Source organism: Haliaeetus albicilla, chromosome 6 (genome assembly GCF_947461875.1).
Source record: "Haliaeetus albicilla chromosome 6, bHalAlb1.1, whole genome shotgun sequence".
Taxonomy (NCBI): Eukaryota; Metazoa; Chordata; class Aves; order Accipitriformes; family Accipitridae; genus Haliaeetus; species Haliaeetus albicilla.
The window spans coordinates 9083674-9103654 of NC_091488.1; the positions used below are offsets into that span (position 1 = coordinate 9083674).

The following is a 19981-nucleotide window of genomic DNA, read 5'->3' on the forward strand; positions in this document are numbered from 1 at the left end:
CCCCCCCCCCGCTTCCACCACCGCCGCCCCCTAAAAATAACAATAACAGTAATAACAATAATAACAGCCGCCGTCCCCAGCAGTCGCGGCAGCCGGCCCCCCTCTCCACCGAGCCCAGCTACCCCCTCCCCTTCCCTCTCAAATCCCCCATCGCTAGGCGCAGCCAACCCCCCCCCCCCGCCCGCCTTTCCCCAGGCGCAACCAACGACCCAGCAAATCCCCTCGCCAGGCACGGCTCGGCCCCCGCCCGCCTCGCAGCCGCCCCCGGGCACCGAGCAGGTCTGCGCGGCGGCTGCTTGTGCGACTCCGATCGGAGCTGCCGCCGTCGCCGCCGCTGCTGCTACCGGGCGGGGAAGGTTTCCCCGGGCGCCGCCGGGAGAGCCGGTGCTCGCTCGGAGGATGCCAGCCCGCCTCGCCGTGCCGTGCCGTTCCGTGCCGTTCCGTGCCGTGCCCCTCCTCCGCGCCGCGGCTGCGGGGAGAGCGCCCGGCGGAGATCTCCCCACCGAGGAGGGGCCGGGACGGAACCCGCTCTTGTATCGCATTAAATTAATCGCCCGGCTCCGGAGGAGGCAGGTGATTCTGCCAAACACAATGAGGGGGTTTTGAGCGCTGCGGAATAAAGCGCCCTTCATGGGGGGTCGGTGGGCGGCCGTGCCCGGGCTCCGCCGCGGGATCACCGGCTCCCGGGGGATCCCGGTGCGGGGAGCTCCGGTTCGGCGCACCCCACCCTCACCCTCGGGATGGATAAAAGTGGGGCGCGGGAGAGCAGCAGCCCCCCAGGGACGGGAGACGGGGGCTGGGGGGGGGCCGGGAGAGCTGCAGCCAGCCCCGGCCCCCTGGGATATGGGGGGGGGGGGGTGAGCATCAGCCCCCCGCGGGGAGGCAGGGGCCGAGCGGCGGGGAGCGGCAGGGCCAGGCCGGGCGGGGAGCGCGGGGCCCCCCCGGGGCGGGCGGTGCGGGGCGGGCGGCGGTGCCCGGGTTCAGGCGGTGGCAGGCGTTGTTTTTCCTCGGGAGAGCGGAGGAGGAGGAGGAAATCTCCGGGTTTTTAATGAGGGGGTGCAGCAGGGCTGAGCGCTGGGGATTACACGGCGCGGAGACAGAGCTGCGGGCTGTGTGTGCGCGCAGGGCTGGTAGTCTCCGCCCGTCTGCCTGCTAATCGCACGTTTTCCGCTGTTAAAAAGAAACCGAGACGCTGTGGCCGAGCCCAGCGCTGTCTCTGTGACTGTGACATGAAAAGATGGCGCTCTCTCCCCTCCCCCAGCCTCCCTCTCGGCTTACACTTCCTCCCCAACAGCTTTTGCCTTCCAGTTTTTTAAAGCCCTCTTTTCTCCCTTCCTTCCCCCCCCCCTCCCCCGGCCGGATACCACCAGCTTCCCAGCCGATCGGTGGGTCCCTCGCTTGCGACGTTGGGTTTTGTTTTTTTTTTTTTTTTTTTTTTTATCTCTACCTCGCTATTTTCGCCTCTCCCTTTTCTCGGAAACCTCGATCTCCCCTCTCTTTATGTCTCGCTCTTTTGTGAACTTCTGCGGCTAATGGGAGGCAGTTTGCAGGAGGCGGGGGGGGGGCGGGATGTGAGGAAAAGCGGGGAGGGGGTTACCCAGCCGCTTCTGCCCCCCCCTCCCTTCCATCTATTTCCTCCCTCACCCCCCGAGGCAGCGGGGGCAGGAAAACGAACCCGATCGAGGTGTGTGCGGGGGGGGGGGGGGGGGGCAGGAAAGAGGCACCGGCGACCTGGTCGCGCTGCGGCTGCCCCCGCTGCCGCGGGAGCGACCGCCGGGGCGAGGGGGGGGTGTTAGGCCGGGGGGGGGGGGAGCCGCGCTGGGGCGGTGCAGCGGGAGGCATTCCCGTCGGAGGAGTTTACCTGTCTAGAAATGTTTTACGATGCTGAGCGCAACTAAGGGGGTCCCGGCTCCCGGGACTGGCCGCGGCCCCTTTCCGAGGCAGGCGGGCTGCTCCGCCGCCTTCCACCTCGCTCCCCACATTCATCACCAGACCGTTTCGAGTGCTAAGCGGTTGGGTTTTTTTTTTTCCCTGTTTTTTTTTTTTTTAAGCCTGCAAATTAAATTCAGCGCCGCTCTCTCCTATTTTAGTGTCTGTTATGTTAATTGCACTTAGCGCTGGGGCGCTGCTCGCCAGGGATGCATGAAGGCCTCAGAGATTAACCGCAGGCTCCTGCTCGGACTTTTCTCAGCCAGCAGCGAGTTGGCGAGGGGCTGCCGAGGAGTTTACACGATCCCGTGCGTTTTCGGGGCGTGCTGTGGCCGGCTGGCCGCTCTGAATCCGAGGCCAGTGACTCTTGGCTGGCAGGTCAGGGTGGCAGCGGCTCCCTGTGCGCCCGCAGATCTATTTGCGTAAGGATTTGCATTGCGGGAGGACAGGTATTTTTTCCTCCCCGTGGATGGTAAAAATGCAAAATTAGCGCGACTGTTTCTAGGCAGAGACGCCACGATTACGTGATCTCGCTGAACCTGTCGGTTGTGCTTTCTGGAGCAGCAGGGAAACCGGACACCTTTATCAATGACTCCTGGAGCCGTTCTCCCGGCCGCTCGCCGTATTTATCACCATCTAACCCCAGGCAGGCCGCGAGTGGCGTGTCGCAGCCCCCTGCGCTGCCCGGGGCACGTCTGTCCGGCCGGCTGTGCCCCGTGGAATTACCCGGCCTCGCCGCAAAGGAGTGGGCATGTGTGGCCTTCCCAGACGCGTCCTTTCTCCAGCGCCTACTTCATCTATTCGTTATCAGGGGACGGCGTGTGGAGTGACTGAGCCTAATAAGTTGTCCACTTGTTCATTTCAGGAGCATTGATTTCTGGTTCCAAGGCACTCTGTTCTAGCACTGGCTACAGCTGCGGGGCATTTCGCAGCTGGTCCTTCGCCTAGACAAATATCAGCGAGAATGTGAGCGTTATTAGCCACATAAATAAATCATTAACGTCCACACAAATGTTATTTTAGCGTAACTTCCAAGGAGAAAACAGCCCGGCGGGGCAAGACGGAGAGGTGGGTTGCGCTGGACCGGCCTCCGCGCAGCCTGGCCGGCAGAGGCAGGCGGGGGTCCGCGTCCCCCCCCCCGGGCTCCGGCGCGGGCTCCGGGAGGAGAGGCACGGCGCTCCCCCGCTCCCGATTGAACATTAACAGGGCCGGCCCGCCGTGGCACGGCCGCGGGGCCTTGCCTCGCAGACCTTTGTCTGCTCTCCTGAGGCCGGGCGGGGACAGCCGGGCGTTTTTTTCTCCCCAAACGCGACGGCGCTAATGAGATTACCGGCCGGCTGGCCGCAGCTGATGCTTGCGAAGCACCGAACCCGCGGGCAGAGCCCGGCTCAGCCCAGCCGCTGCGCCTCGTTAACGCGGAACCCACGGCAGAAACGACGTTTGCTTCTGGCCTCCCGCGAAGGGCTGCCGGCTCCCCCCCGTGCCCGGGGAGCGGGGAGCGGCAGCCGCCGCCCGGGCCGCGCTCGCCCTGCCCCGCGGAATCCCGCGGGTGCCAGTAAAGCCCTGCCTGGGAGCCCTGCCAAGGCGCTCTCGCTTTGATAATTCCGCGCCACGGCCGCTCCTCCGCTTGCTCCTAATCACGCAAATGGGAGCTTGCTCCGGCACTCGCCGTAATAAACAGGGAGAGCGTTTCGCCGGGCACCCGAAGTCAATAGCGTAGCGGGGAAGCGCTGGAAAGCTGAAATCTTTCACTTTTTTTCGCACGTAGCAACCGACCGGAGCGTTGTGCGCTCCCTCCCCGAGCCAGGCTCGGTGTGATTTACTTCTGGTTGCGATGCAGATATTCACTTGTCAGTTCAAGGGCAGGACAGAAACTGTGCAAGCGGAGTCTTGCGAACGGAAATCTCCCATTTACGAGGTTCTGCTCTACCACCAAAAGCCACCCTCCAGCACCTTTGTTCTGCATGCAGCTGCTTTTATCCCCCCCTCCCCGCCACATCTCCATCCGACCCTTCTTCCCACGTCTCCCTCCTCAGATGGATTCCCAGTCTTTTCCCGACTGACCCTGGGGGAGGCGGCGGGGAGAGAGGGGGGGGAGAGGACGACGACAAGGGGGAGGGAGACCGGGGAGAGGTTGATGATGAATGACAAGGCAAATGATAAGAGCCGAAGCGACAGCAAAAGCAAACAGAAGTGGTCTCTGCTCTCTCGCAGGGCCCAGCCCCGGCCGCAGCCCCGGGAGTTGTGCCTATGCCATGAAAGCAAGGTTGGCCTCCGCAGGCAGCCCGGCTTCTCCGGGGCGAGATAAACACATTTCGGTCACGTGGCGAGCCTATACGGTGCCATGCTCCTATTTGCCTTCCCCGCTCGCTTTTCACAATAACATGCCAGCCGCCAGCCGGCTCCGAAGGCTAAACCTCACCTCCCCTGGCGCCCGGCCAGCCCGCCCGGGCCCGGCCATACGGGGAGTCACCCGCGGCTTCCCCGGGGAGGTTGCACCCCGGCCTGGGGCTGGCTGCAACCCCGACCCCAGCATCCCCGGTTTGGGGTTGGGGAGGAAGGACGGAAGAGCTCCGGGGGGAGAACGCGAGGGGGACCAGGGGCCGGGGCTGGCCGCATCCCGGCGATGGGGCGTGGGGGGAGAACGCGGTGTGTGTCCCCCCGAGGGTCGCGGGTGGGGTTTCACCCGGGGACCGCAGGTGCGGGGTGTGTGCGGGTGGTGTCGGCTTCGGGGACGGGGACGGGGGGAGCCCCCTATCTCCGGGAACGACGGCCGGCCGCGGGGAGGAAGGGGTAGGGGGACCGCCAGCTTTGCCGCTTTAAAATGGCTGAAAAGGGTGTCCCCGGGCATCCCGTCCCCGGTAGCAGCAGCGGCGAGCCCCGTCGCCCCGAGCACGGCGGCCGCCTGCGGCAGCCCCGGCTGGTGACGGGAACAATGAGGCACCGCGGGCGCGCCCGGTGCCTCCCCGCTGCCGGGGCCGGCCGGGGGCAAACGCCGCGGGGCCGGGGGGTGCGGGCGGGGGGGGGGGAGCGGGAGGCTGGAGCCGGCCAAGTCCCGTCCCACACACAACACCCCCCCCCCGGCCGGCGGAGCGAGCGTGCCGTTTAATCCCTTTATCCCCGCTCGGTGGTGGCGGTGCGAGCCGCCGGGCCGGGAGCCACCCGCCAGCCGCCCGGGGAGGCGACGTGGTGGCTCCGCGGCGCAGATGTCGCCGGGTGGGAGTAGGGAGACGATCCCCACCGGCACCATCTTCGCAACGGTAGCAACGGGGGGGGGGGTGTCCAGGAGGGGGGTAGAGGGCGGCCCCCGGGGACCCGGGCACCGCTTAGCCGCGCACCGGGGGGTTCTCGCCCTTCGGAGCCCCCGAGGGCTCCCTGCCGTCGGGCACCGGAGTCGTGGGCCAGCACTCCCCACCCGGGGCCCCGCGGCCTTCGTATCCCCGCTCCCGTGGCAGACCTCGCCGTCTCCCCGCGGGGACACGGTCCGCAGCCTCCCCTCTCTCCGGGGCCTCCCGCAGAGAGGAGCAGCCCCCGGTGCGGTGCCCAGGTCGGGCAGCCACCGCTCGGCTGCCCGTGCTCCGAAATCCGGCAATTATGCAAATGCCCGGGATGCTTCTCCCCTTTGATCTGAACTTCCTCGGAATGATCCCCTTCTCATCACGGAGCATGAAAATGCCTCTCGGACGCGTCAAGTGAACTCCAGAGCTCCTTTCATCCCCTTTTGTTACCCGCACCGGGCTCGTCTCTCCAACCCCGCATTCCCCAAACGCCGGCAAAAGGGGACGGAAAGGGGCTCCCGGGGGGAGGCGGCGGGACGTGGGAGCAGCCCGGGCCGCCGGTTGTCATGGCGAGGCCGAGCGTCTTCCCAAGTTATGTGCGACTAATGGGTTTGTGCCCCGCTCGCCTCCGGGTTCACCTTCCCCCCCCCCCGCTGCTCGGTTCCCCGCCGACCTCCCCGCCCGCGCCCCGGGAGGCACCGGCGCCCCCCGGCCCAGCCCCGCCGAGCCCCCGGTGCCTCGTCCCCCCGAGTCACTGCCCGGGGTTGAGAAGCGGAGCCGGAGAGGGGGGGAAGAGGGCTCCCGCCGACGGGAGCGCGGTCCCCGGGCGGCTTTTCAACTCCATCTTTTGCTGCGCCCCTCACCACCTCTCGCTTCGGTTTTGATAACTGAGACTAACGGGGCACTGAATGTATCATAGGTTTAGTATGTCCACGCAACCGTGGATATGATTTTCAAGGCTCCCGAGAGCCACGGCTGGGATTTTTTGTTATCTTCTTTTTTTTTTTTTTCACCCTTTCAAGGAGATATTAGGAAAGTTTGTGCTGTCTTGAAAACTATTCCTCCCGTGTAAGAAAAACATTCTGACCATTTGCTGGAGGCCATTTTATGCAACCTCAAGGAGGTTAATAGCTTGCATAATTTCAGCAATACCAGGTGTCTCCTTAATACCTTTTTTCCCTTTCCCTGCCATTCATTCAGGCAAGCCAGGAGCTCTGTAGGCCAAGCGCTCCTGTGCCAGACAATGAATTCCCACCTGAGGGGCCTGCACTAGAACATGGATGGACTTCTTCCCTGCTCTGCTCATGCACGGTGCGGAGAGAAAGCCTGCAACGTATCTGTGAAACGAAGGGATGCATGTGAAGGAGGGCATGGACTAAGGGGGGCTACCTTTAGTACATAGGTTGCTTTTTTTATTTTGCTGGAATTTGCAATGTCGTCTAGAGAAACAGTGGTAGATACGGCACTAACGAAATTGTGCTGCTGCAAAACAAAGCTGAGCAAACGGGAGAAGGAGAATTATTTGAATTGTTTTTAAAATGTTGTCATGTTTGTTAACAGCTGCTTAACTCTGGTGCCTAGCAAGCTTTTGGAAAAGAAGTTTTATTAATTAAAAAAAAAAAAAAACCACAATCCCCCTGCTTGCTTACAATTAAATGATGACAGCTTATAACGCATTCCTTCAAGACCTCCAGTAATATCGGGGCTCAGGGGACTTGAAATACCTAATTCATAGTTTTTTTAAACCAAGAACGGACCATTATGATCAGCTGGTCTGACCTGCTACATATCATGGGCCAGTGAATTTCAGGCAGATGTTCTTGTATCAGACTCATAAATTCTGGCTGAGCTTTTAGCCTGGCATCCAATCTTGCTCTGAAGACTTCTAAGTAACAGAAAACCCACTGCTTGCCTCAGTTGTTCCAGTGGTTATGTCCCCTCACTGGTTTAAAAAAAAAAATGCACCTATTTCTGCTCAGAATTCATAGAGCTTCATTTTCCAACATAGGATCTCATTATGCCTTTGTCTGCCACATTAAAGAGATCTCTACTATCAGAAATCTCCCCATAGAGACACTTAGGGCACTTAAAGACTATGATCAAACCAAGTCATAGCCTCCTCTTGGATAAATTAATAGATGGGATTTCTTTAGTCTTTTGCAATAAGATGCGATTCCCAGACCTTGAATCACTCTTGTAGTTCTTTTCTGATCCCATATTAATTTGCCAATGCACTTTTAACATGCAAACCCCACAACAGAGCCGGACACGGTATTCCAGCAACGGTCTCATTCATGTCGGAAGCATTAATGGCATCATTAAGTTTACTTGTTTAAAACCCTATGCAGATTACCTTTATAGATAGCCTTGGCAATACTGACTTTATTAAAACCCCATTTAAAAAGTCTCCTGTCTTCATGCAGACTAGTGTTGTTCATCAAATTCACAACGCTGAGCATCACTTGACCAAACTGCAGAGCTAGCTTAGTTTTTCTAGCTGGGGCTTTTTCAGTGCTCCATCAGCCCTAGCCTTCAGTAGGGCTTCATAATTTTTTTTCTTTTGTCTGTAAGAAGCAACTGCTGCATATTCTCATAATGGCACTAACCCTGGCTGTGCACTAACAGCGAAGTGCGTACACAGAGCTCCACTACACCATTCCCTCTTTTCCCTCTTCCTCTCTTGCAGTGCCGAAGCCCCAGTTAAGTTCCAGCAAGACTCAGGGTGGTTCAGTCCTTTCAGTGGCCGTGGTGGAGCTCAGTTTTGAGACACTCCTCCCCAGATAGTTCACTGACAGCTTCTTCAACCACAGCAAACGGTCTGCTTTCACACCCGAGCCCATTCCCCATCCACCTTCACATGAACGTCTGCTCCAAAAGACAGACATTAAGCAGGTTGGGGCTTTCCCACTAGATACCAGATGAGACATGTCCTCTGATAAAGAAATAGGAGATGCCCTTCCTCTGCCCATCCTGGTGGTGCCCATCCATTTTTCAGTCTATCTCAGCTTCTGAGATAGCCTTGCTGTGCAATAGCAGCATGGAATGGCAGGATCTCGGAGGACCAAGGTCCATGTGTTACACAAGCATTAACCGCACCGCTCCAGTAGCTTCGCAATCTCTGATCTTCTCGAGCTACACCGGGAAACGCTGCAAGCAGCGAGTGCCATTGCACCGGGGGCTGCAAGCCTGGACTCTGTTCCGCATGAGAGAGGGCCTGAGCTGTAGCTGGATTATCTGGGTGAGACTGGCTCCCAAAAGCCTCAACTGTAGCTAGGACTGCATTGTGCTGGGCCTCATTTAACAAGGGTGAAACAGTCTGTGCCCCAAAGATCTCTTTCCGTATCATTTGTACCCTCAAAAGCAGAAAATCATATAGGACAGACACAGTCTTGGAAACGGCTGGGCCTCAGCTTCAGACACGATCCCTGTGCTTCCTAGCAGGACTCATACTTGAGCAATGCTCCTTTATTTATTTTCCTCCCAAATGATAGGCCTTTTTCCATAGTCCCAGATGGAGATTCACGTTAATCATGATGTCGCAGTCGTGTATCAGACCAAAGGCGCTTTTCCCACCAAAGGCAATCAGACTGGCCCGCGGCGTCTTCTAGCTCGCTCAGCTCCCCAGGCTGTTCCCACTGACATCTCTGCCCTAACAGAGGTCGCGGCACATGCTGGAGACGGGGTGAGCATAGTGGGCCTGCACCGTGGGCACCTTCTGGTGGGAAAGCAGCTACGACCCGCCCAGGAAAGCTGGTCCCCATGTAGGAGTGATTCTCCATCTGCAGAGACCTGATTAAGGGACTCGTACACCACTTATTCTGCTACTGCCTCCAGGGACATGGTGCCAATACAGCGTAAAGCCTGTGTAGCTATGCTTTTTACCCTGGGGTGAACTATGATGAAGTTCACATTATGTTAGAGGAGCTCGAAGCTGCTGCTGCAACACCCAGAGAAGGCCAGCCTGCATAAACCAACACCAAGATGAGGGCAGCACAGGATTAAGGGTTAAGTTGCTTTTGTGTATATGCTCCACCTCATGTTCTGTGCCACACAGTTGCACCACAACTCCCCCTTTAAGCTTAAATTATCCACAATAAAATTATTTTTCCCATGACACATGGCAGAGCCTTCATGTCCTACTAGTAGCAGCCCTCCCCTCGTTTATACTTTCCACGTGCCCTCATTTTACTATGAGTCAGACACACTTGCCCTCTCTTCCTATGACTTACACTTTCCTACCTCAGAGGACACGTATATGAGAAGATAAATCTGATGGCCCAGTTTATGGGCATCTTCTCATACAATTGGCATCACTCCTTTCCAAAACCACTGCTAGATAGGCATGGGGTTCAAATCAAATTCTCCGTTAGCCCCAACCATGAAAAAGCAAGCACAGAGAAGTCACCTTTGTTATAACAAAACACCCCTGAGTTGCACTTAATTCTAGCAAGCAGCACATTACCCTCACTTGCTGTACCAAAATGCAATTTATAATTTTAAAAAGCAATAATCATTCAAACCATCAGACCTGCAGCTTTGAAGCACGGCGTATCGCCGGATGGGATTGCTTCTCTTCTTTCTAATTTACCTGCAAGCGCACATCGCCCAGCCGCTCGTGACAACCTGCTCTTTCTTCCTTCCAGGCTGCTGCACCCAACAGTATTTGGGTCTGAGCGGCTGTTTTGGGGTCTGCTCTCCTCTCACCCTCCAAGGGGTTTGTCATTAGTTTTCATGGAGAGCAGAACTAGGCTCTATGTGGAAAACCAATATTGACATTTCCTTGTTTAAATATCATACATCAGAGGGGGGTCACGGGAGCCAAGGCCACCAGAAAGGGTTCCCCCACAAGCTATTATTTCCTTTTAAAAAGCACCAGGGACCCAGCAGTCTCCCCTGGGCCTCACACCCTCATGTCTGCTCTTCTCAGCGAGCTGGCTGACTGCTGCCAGTGCCACTTAGCAAATACAGATGTTCAGGTCTCTTTCTTTCACCACGGGTCTTGCTCATCCCCGCGCCGAGGCCGGGTACTAAATGAATGCCTCGTTTAAGCCCTCTTTTCAAGGCTGTGCGAAATACATACCCCATCTGCGCTTCACCTTGGTCTTTGCTTGCAAAAATCTACAGCGCTTTCCTATCAAATTTGAAACAAATGGCATTCAAACTTATTTTAAAAATTAATTGAACCAATACATCAACAACTTCCATGTTTTCAGAGCCTGCACAGCCCTCGCCTGGGAAATTAGAACTGCGGGAGGGTAATTTTGCATTTAAATCAATGGAGCTCTCTTTCCCGACAAGATTGCCTTCACACTTTGTAAAGCCAAGCAGTCCTACCACGGTTCAGAAGAAAGCCTGTTAGGTGTCCTGCCCCCAATCTCCCTGCCAGGGGGAGCTTCCTGGGGGGGCTGTGGGGGTGTAAACCCCCCCCCATTAGCACCACCCAGTGCAACGCTGTTGGGGGGTACTTCTACACCCTACACCCCAGTTCCCTTCTCCTCTCGTTCATCCGAGCACCTCGCCTGCTGTGTCTTATTCCTTGCGTTTTCCCCTACTCCCCGTGTGAGAGCGTTTCACCCTGAGAGCGGGCAGGCTCTCAAGGTGAGATCGGATGCTGAGCTAGGAAAAAGGGTGTTTGGGGAGCGCTCGGAAAAAGGAGCAGAGAAAGCGACAGAAGACCAGCCCTTTCCCAGGGAGGGAACGGCTGCAGGATTTCTCTTTTTATCTAAACCCCTGAACGGATTTGCCGCTAAAAAAAAAGTAATCCACATTATGTAGAAACAAAATTACATTCACATGAACACACGCATACAAACGCACACTGTTCTCTTCTAACTGCAGGACACAGGCTTTGGGAGTGGTGGCCTCGGAGAGCCATGGCAAAGGAGCCCGCGGCTGAAGCCCGGAGCTCACCTGCCTCCCTGTACCATTGGCATCGCCGTCCTGGTCATCTGCCGTTGTAGTTTTTACAGTTTTGCTTCCGTTTTTTTGGGCAGACAGGAACAATCTGCCTTCTGTGCCTACAGAGTGCCCAGCACGCTAAAGCTGCTGTCAGGTAACACAATACTTGTGAACCTGGAAAGATAAAATAGCACTGAAATTTAGTGCATGTCAATCCCCCTATTTATCCCTCCGCATCCTGAACCTTACCCTAGTCCAAAACTTCTCCCTGCTGTTTTGTGTTTAGATGATAGCCACAGTCCATTAGGCGATGCAAGGCAGAGTCATACCCCGAAGAGCTTACAAATCTAAACAGAGCCCAGACAGGCAGCATAAACAGAGTTTATAAGAATATGAAGACATCGTTGAGGTGGTCACGTAGAGGTCTTTAAGAGTTTTTGGTGACAGAACTTGTGAAATCGTTTTTCTCCTTCTCGGGAGCATTCCGGAGGCAGCGAGTTGTTAGGAAGTGGTGAAAAAGAGAGACGTTGCGACTTGATAACTGTTACTGGGCAAACGTCAAAGGTGTAAGCCCAGTTGCAAGAAGGCCTGCAGGCTGGTGAGGACGGGGTGCCCGCAGCCTGCTACTGCTGGCCAGGGAGGGCTGGGGCTATGAGAGGAGCCTGGGGTATGCCTGTGCTCCAAACTGAAGCAGCTTTCATACTTTTCGGTGTCCCTGCCAACTGCACCAAGCCATCGGGGTTTGCTCGTTCTGCTTTAGTAGTGTTCTCCACTGCTTTGTTTCTGAGGCTTAGCCATCGCCACATAAGAGCGCTTCCAAGGAGATATTAAAATGCCTTTGGGGCAGCGAGGGACAGCAGCAGGAGGACTATCCGAACCACTTTGGTCTGAGACATTTGGACTTAGATCCATCCAGGCATTAATTCAGTGAAAGCCAGACAGGATCAGGCTGAAACTGGCATTATGCGCCGTTGGAAGCAAATCCAATTCACATAGTTTTAAGCACACGCAAACCGTTTTCTATGGGGACCTGGAGTGCTTTACAAGAGCGCTCGAGGGACCAGGTGACTTTTAGCATGGTGAATTTCAGCAGTGTAACCAAGGCTTAACATTGTGGCCATAGCCCTCCCTGAGGTAGGGATGACTGCCAAGGCCAAGCCAACAAGTTGGAAAGGGTTTTTTTTCTTTTTCCATTGCCACTGTCTTTTTTCCAGCTTCTTGTTACGTATACTGCTTGGAGAGAAAAGTGCTGTATCATATCATCACGACACAAGCCTGTGTTTTTCTCTCCCTGCTAAAATGCTGGGGGTACCTAGCAAGACAGCAGCTCTGTGCAGAACCTACAGGGAGGTGCAGAGACCCTGGGGCCATTTTTGCCTACTGCTCTTTAGGTTGCTCAAAAGTTTCGGTCCTACTTTCAGTCAGTGAAGGAGGCCCAGGGCTAGAAACAGCAGTGGTGTATAACACCTATGCAATACCTCTCCTGTCCCAAGGCAGGGACCCATCAACTACACCCAAACCCCATCAGGCCCCTGGGAAATGGGTTCCAGCACTGGTTTGCCACAAATCTTGCCCCAAATACGGAAGAAGGACCTCGTCTCAAGCCAACCTGAAACGGTTGCGTAGACACACAAACACATATCCGCTGTCGTCTCGTTCTTGCACTCTTCCTTCAGGTGCTTCCTTGCCATGGGAGGGGGTGTCCCCAAGCCCTCACTCGCATGTACCTACAGGACCGCTTCCCAGCCACAGCTTATACTCAGCTTTCCCCAGACAAGAGTTGCTCTGACATCTTCACACACACACACACAGAGGGATCTTTCTGAATGCCATGTTCACGGTCTTTTGCTCTCCCGCTCCCCGGCTGACCGGGGCTCAGCCTGCCCAGACATGTGCCACCCCACACCTCGTCCCCACGCTCTGCCCAGACTCTGTCCCCATCTCCCGCTCCTTCCGCAGCTCCGACACCAGCCGCGTCTTGCAGCACCAGAGCAACCGCTTGAGGTGCAACAAGGGCACATGAGTCATTTACCTCCTAGCCAGCCCTGCCTGCTGTGCTCCACCTGGAGTGACACAGTGCTCTTGCTCCCGGTTCTTAACCGGCGCTCAGAGGTACAGGGCAGGTTACAGATTTTTGCCTTTCTCTGGCTTTCGGGCTTAGCAGCAGTGCTTTGTACTCAGCAGGCCTCGCGGTCTGCTCGGCTGCACGGGCTGCTGGCTTGCTGCTTTCCCCCTTCGCTTCCTCTGCCGTCCCCGATGCATTAAAAACTCCTCCAAGGGCCAAGTTGGGGGGGGAGGCGGGGGACGGGGTGAAGGGAGAAGGCAGGTTCCGTGGGGCACCGGGGCTGGGAATTGCTCCAGGGTGCTGGTGACAAGCATGAAAGTAGCTGGCCTGCTCTGCAAACGCAGGGCAGTCGGGAGCAGGGGGTCGCAGGCAGGGAGGTGTCGCTTGCATGACCCGGGACCGGGGCCATCATCAGGTCGGGGGGGCACACAAACCACCTTGGCTGGCTCCGGTCGGGCTCCCGCGGTGCTGGGACATCGCTCCCAGCCCCACACCGTGCTTCACGGCCTCCTCGGGGACCCAGGCACGTCTCTATCGGCCCCGCAGTCCTCTCGGTGAGCTGGTCCCGTGGGACACCGGGTGCAGGCCTGCCCCACTGCTGCCGCCCCCGGTCCCGGTCCCGGTCCCGGTCCCGACAGTGCGGCCCAGCCTTCCTCCGGTAGGGCTGGCGCCGGGCAGCGGGACATGGCCTAAATCGTCCCAAGCCACAACCCTGACGGTGCAGTCACCGTGTCGTGGGGGGACGCCGCGATGTCCCGCCTGGCTGAGGATACGGGGCGGGGGGGGGGGCCTCCAGAAAATCCCGAGTGCGTGCTTGGACTGCATCAAAGGTATTTATTTGGATTGTCCCTTGGCTATAACTTCCATCGTTCCCCCTTTGTTTTATAGCTGCTCAAGTTTACTTGCAGAATTAAGACAGATTTTGGGGGGAGGGGGAGGAAGGGGGGAGGAAGCCTTTGTTCTCCGGAGTGTGCTTGTCTTACTTTTGCATCATGTGGCCTGAGCGGCACCCCCCCCCCCCTCCCCGACCGTATTTACTCTATCTCGAGTGAGTCCTTTGAAGGAGAGGGCAGAGTCGTCGTTAACCCTCTGCGTGCCTGCTGGGCCCTCCGCCGGCAGAGCCCGCCTTGGGGACGCAGCAGCTCCTTGAAGCCCAGGGTATCGGTTTGACGGACGGCATCGGTGTGTCGTGTGTGTCCTCGTCCCCCCCCCCAAAAAAAAACCAACTCACAGCGCCCATCCCGCGGCTGGTCTCCGCAGCAGCCGTGCGCACGGGGAGCCGGCGGTGGTGGGCCTCTCGGAGAGAGCCCGGGGATACCCCCTTGATCACTAGCAGGCTAGCCTGCTTAACACGAGGTTGGAGGTGCCTACAAACTCGAAACAGCTGCCGGGCTTTGCTCTGGCCTGCCTGCTAAAATACGCCGATCTCCTTTTAATCTGTTTCATATTCACAAATTAAGCACTTAGCCTAGGTAATAAATCATGGAGCAGTTTACGAGGCTAGCAGGAGACAAACAAGTGGAAAGGGAAAACAATCGCCTAAAAGTGCTGCATTCAGTGGAACTGGAAAGACGCGCTCGGATAACCCAACCCGCGCTCCCCGGGGCAGCGGCAGCCCCCCCGGGGCCCTGGCCCAGCCCCGCCGCCGCCGGCCCGGGGAGGAGGGGGGGGGGTCCGAGCCGAACCGAGCCGGCAGCCCCCGCACTTGTCCACGCCGCGGGGCTCCGGACGCAGCCCGGGCTCCCGCCTTTGTCTCCCCCGGTACCGGCCGCCCGCACCGGCTCCACCTGGGAGAGACTCCCGCGGCAGCCGGCCTGGAAAGAATGACTCGGGTTGGCGATAACCTCGTCTCGCACACACACACACACAAACCGGCTCGGCCTCAGCCGGGGGGGGGGGGGAGGAAAAGGATGCTGGAAAAAAATAAAGTGCCCCCTCGCAAGGGGCCCGCGGGGGACGTGGCGCTGCCCGGTGTCCCGGGGGAAGGGAGCGCACACGTCTGCTCGCTTCGCCCCGGTGCTGCCGGACGCGGGGGGGGGGGGGCAGCTGCAAAGTAGCGCTTTGGTTGCCGGAGTTGCCCCCCCGGCCCACTTTCCGCGATGGCCGGTGGAGTGACTGGCGAGGGACCCCCACACACACACCTTGGGCCACTGTCACGCTGAGGGACGGCGCGGGCAGGACGGGGCTCCGGAGGGCCGGGCTCACAGCCCGAGCCCCTCGGCTCCTGCGGCCGCAGAGGGGAACCGGCAGGCGGGCGAGCCCGCAGAAGTGCCGCCGCCCGGGCGCTGGTAGCGGGGGGCCGGGACTCCGGTGCCCGCGGCGGCGGCAGCCCGGGACGCCCCGGTGCTTTCCCCGGAGGCTCTTCCCGGGAGAACCGCCAGCCACCCCGGGGGACGCAGGCGAAGGCCCCAAGACAAAAGACCCGGCGCTAAGACCCCTCCTGGCAAAGGCGCAGCCTGCCGAAAGTATTTCAGCAGAGACTTTTCTCTTCCCCCCCCCCCCCGCCTCCCTTCCCCGGCGGGGCTCCGCGCCGTGCCGAGCCGTGGCAGCGGGGCCGCGGCCGGCTGCGGGAGGGGGAACGAGGAGGGGACGGTGTGCGGGGCCGGAGCGGGGCGGGGGGGGGGGGAGAAGATCGGCAGCATCTCCCGGGAGAAGGCGGAGGGGGGGGGGCAGCGGTGATTTAAAGGGACTCCCGCGAAAGGGAGCGACACAGACCTGAGGCCGTCCGCCGAGTGCAATCTGCCGAGCTGTGGGTGCGAAGAGACGCTGTCAGGGGTTATTTAGGTCTCGCCGGAGCGGCGGCTCCGGTCCCCGCATCGCCCGCCGGTAACAATGGCAGCGGCCGGCGGCTCTCCACGCGCCTGGGCGGCGGGCTGGATGGCGGAAGATGCCGCCGCGCTCCGCTCAGACGGGCTCGCTCATGCATCCCTCTTGGGCCGGAGCCTCTCGCTTACTGCCGCTCCGCCGAGAGCTCCGGCCCGCTTCACCCACCCCATCCCACACCCCCCCTACATCCCCCCCCACACACACACACACGCTCCCCGCACCGCCCGCCCTTCCCCAATTTTCCATTTTCAGGACTTTGGCGCCGAGCCAGAAATGTCAGGAGGGGGATGAAACTTGACACAGAGATCTCAACCCAGAGCGATTTCCTCCTCCCCCCCCCTCCCCACCCCAACCTCCCCCGCCTCCGTCCCCCAGCCCCTAAGTTAAACTCGAAGATAGTTTGGCCATATTTCAGTTTGAAAAGAAGGGGAAATTGCAGGTCACTGGTGCACGGTCGGGCCGGGTGCTTTTTTTTTTTTTTTTTTTTTTAATTTAAAACGGTAGACACCGAGGCCTGAAAAGCATCTGCAGCCCGTGCACTTTAACTGCTCCTCCCGGCCGCGGCGCGGTTAACCCCTGGGTGCCTCGGCCGCCCGCCCAGCGCCATCCCCTGCCCGGGGCGGGGGGGGGGCTTCGGGGCTTCCCCCCCCCCCCCCTCGCTTCGCCACCAAACTTCGGGGCCGGGTCGTAACCGCAGGCAGGATGAGGCCCCCGGTGCGGAAGGGCGACTGAACGACAAGCGGCTCGTTGAGGGGAGCCCCCGCGGGGCAGCGCCGGGGACTTGGGCACCGGGAAGGATGCTCGGTTACTCTCTCCGCCACCAGCCCGATCTCCCCCCTCGGTCCGGGACCCCCCCCCACCGGAGCGCTCCCCTCGCCAGCTGGGCGTGCTGATAAGGGGGGGGGGAGCCGGGGTGCGGGAAGGGAAAGCTCCTGAAACGAGGAGCGCAGGGAGCGGAGCCCGAGCTAACTCCGGGGAGGATGCCTCAGCACTTTCTCTATTATGCATTTCCAGCACAAGGAAAGCTAATTCCTCCGCTGAGGGCCTCAATCAGGCATTTATTTGACACTCATGATGCATGAACGGCTAAACACTAGTCTAAGCGGAGGATCAGCCGCTAGTTTATAGCTCGCGAGGTTTTTTTGATGCAGGTGAATTATGCTGATCTCTGAATGCCTCGTATTCCTGGGGGGGGGTGGGGGGGGTGGGGAGAAACAAAACAAGAAGGGAGGGGAGCGTGGGGGAGATTAACTTCTTCAAGCTCTTCTCCCGCACACCCGGGAAACTCTCTGGCCGGGAGTTTTGGTTGGCACCCCTCCCCACGGCCCTCTCCCGACCCCCAGTCTTCCCCTGCTGTCCCCCGTGTGTGTGTCCCCCCCTCGCCCCTCCGCGCTGCCTCCTGACCCGGCTGAGCCCGGCAAGCATCCCGCCCGGGTAACGGGCCGCGCTGCGGGGGCCCCTCCACGTCCGCGGCGGGGAAACGCTCCCCCCGGGGCCGGAGGCGTAACATGGAGCGGGGAGAGTCACGGAGACAACATGGAAGGGGGGGGGGAGAAGAGGAGGAGGGGAGAAACCATATGGAGCAAGAGGGAGAGAGGCGACGCGCAGGGAGCCAGCAGGGAGAGCAGGGGAAGGAGAGGGGAGACGGGCGGCCACCGCGGCCCGGGGGGGCTGGGGCCGGCGGGGGTGGCCCCCGCGGCCTACGGGGGGCATGGGGGGGGGGACACGGGGACGGGGAGGGCAGCCGGGCCCTGCTGCCTGCGCTGCCGAAGACCTGAGCTTTCTCCCCATCTCCCTCGGACTTTCCCGGGCACTGCCCTTTATTCCTCCCGTGGAGAATTTATTTTTAATTTTTTTTTTTTTCTTCCCCGTCCAGCTGGCCTCTTTCCAACTGTTGTTCCCGGACCGAAAAAAAATAACAATTAAGTAGGAGTCATGTCTTGTGACTTGCACAATCTCTTCTAACGCCTGAGTTCAATTTTACACAACATTTAATACAAATATTAAAAATCAATATATCAAGGGGGTTGTTAATGAAATGTTACAGTGAGTGTGTGTCACCAGATAGAATTTCGGTGGGAAACGTGTCTGATTTAGCAAAAGCTGAATGCGGTTGTATTCTTTATCCTCCTGCTAAAAAACAAAAGATAAAGGTGTTCATTAAATCATATCAAATCGAATTAAGCTCTATTGGCGGGTCCCTCCAGCAGAACAGAAGTCTGAAAAGCAGGGGATGGCAAATGAATCTCAATGCATCTCTTGATAACGGAACAGGAATCGGAACGCATTAAAAATAAATCAGAGCACTGCTGTAGGTCACAACGCAAGGATTAGACTGTACTGAAATAATGGGACGGGAGACAGAAAGGCAGAGACTACCCTGCAGGTACACCCTGGCACTTAGAAGGGGAAGCCAGATTTTTTAAGCGATAGGTCACGCCAGGTCTGTAAGAGACAGTCTTTGCCCCATTCGGGCTGCTTCTTCATCGCCCCTTCCCTGGCTCTCGGGACTGCAGTACTCCCCAGCTTCTCGGCATGCTGCCAACTCAGCATTTCGCAGGCTGCTGGCTTTGCCTCCCCCTTCTCCCCCCCCCTCCGGCTCTTTTGCACCTCTCCCTTTCCTCCACCCCAGCCGGTCCCCGCTCTCCCTGGCTCGGCTGAACCTCTCTCCCGTTAGCCCGGCCTCTCGCACTATTCAGCTATTCCCCATGACCCCTCTCAGCCCTTGCAGGAGTCCTTGGGAGACGTTTGCAGAGCGATCTGCCAAAGAGCTGGCAGCTGCCCGGGCGGCGAGGAGCGGGAGCACCGCTGACAGCCGCCGCCGCCGCCGCCGCCGCCCTGCCCGGCGCCCGGCCCGGTCGCAGCCCCCGTTGTCTCCGCGCCCAGCTGCGAGGCCTGCGCTGGGGGGGAACGGCGGGGGACGGAGGCGGTGGGGGGCTCTGCCCTCTGCCGCGGTATGGCCGGGAGATGCTGGTGACGGTGGAGCGGCGCTGGGAGCCCAGGCCCCGTGGGAACTTGGGGTGCGCCGCTCGCCCCCGTGCCTTCTCCCGGTGTACCGGGGCCCCAGCCCGGGCCGTGCTCCTGGTGGGGGGGGACACGACCCGAGGGCAGCGGCGAAAAGGTGCTCCGCTGCCACCGCCGCGCCGGGAAAGGGCTTTGACCGCCGGGGCGGGGGCCGCCGGCCTCTCCCCGAGCTCTCGTCCAGCTTCCCCAGGCTTGGACTTCGCTCTCGGCTCCCTTCGCCCTCCTCTCCTGAGGGCACGCCGGGCCAGCCTCTCTCCCTTCCCCCTGGGGACGGCGGGGCTTCTGCGGCCCGGTTGGTCGGTGGGTGCTAAAAAGACGGCCGTGCCCGCCGAGCCCTCCTCGGGCACAGGGGCTACACAGCCCCCTGCTCAGGTGGGGGCCGCCTCTCGCCCCGCGTGGGCCTGCAGAGGGACGGCGCTGCAGAGGGGCCAGTCCGCAGCTCGGGAAGGGAACTGGGATGCTGGCGAGAGGAGGACAGGACCCCCCCCGGTCCCCCTCACACACACACACACCCCCCCCCGAGGACGCACGGCGGGCAGTGCCGCTGGGGAGACCGCGGGATCCCGCAGAGCCGGGAGTGAGTGAGGCGGCGGCGGGAGGCAGCGGGGAGGCTGATGAGCGGCAGCCAGGAGTGCTCGGCACCGAGCCCGGAACGCGCGGCGAGAGCGGGAGCGCGGTGAACCCCCCCCCCGCGGTGCGGCCAGCGGGGACGGCACCGCCGAGCCCTGCCGAAACCCGGCGGCGGAGCGGGGAACCCCGCGGGCAACGCTGGAAACCCTCCGGCAGACGCCGTCCCGCCGCTTCGCGATCGGGCGGCTCCGTTTCCCCCTCTCTCTATTTCTCCCTCCCGAGGCCGGCCGTGTGTCACGGCCGCGGTTACGCGTGCGGCACCACCGGAGAGCGATAAAGAAGGGCGGCCAGCTGCCCTCCCCGCCCGCTGCCAGCCCGGCGGCACCGCGCC

The 19981-nt window shown here is 59.7% G+C and overlaps 1 protein-coding gene across 1 annotated transcript in view; it reads right to left on the reverse strand.

The window, feature by feature from the left end:
• BCOR (BCL6 corepressor) overlaps positions 1 to 16116 on the reverse strand; it is an 82638-nt gene extending 66522 nt beyond the window's left edge. The window contains exon 1 of the mRNA XM_069784943.1: positions 15886 to 16116. The gene's annotated coding sequence lies outside the window, so the exon portion shown is untranslated. The remainder of the gene's footprint in view (positions 1 to 15885) is intronic.
• Positions 16117 to 19981: the final 3865 nt, after the last annotated feature.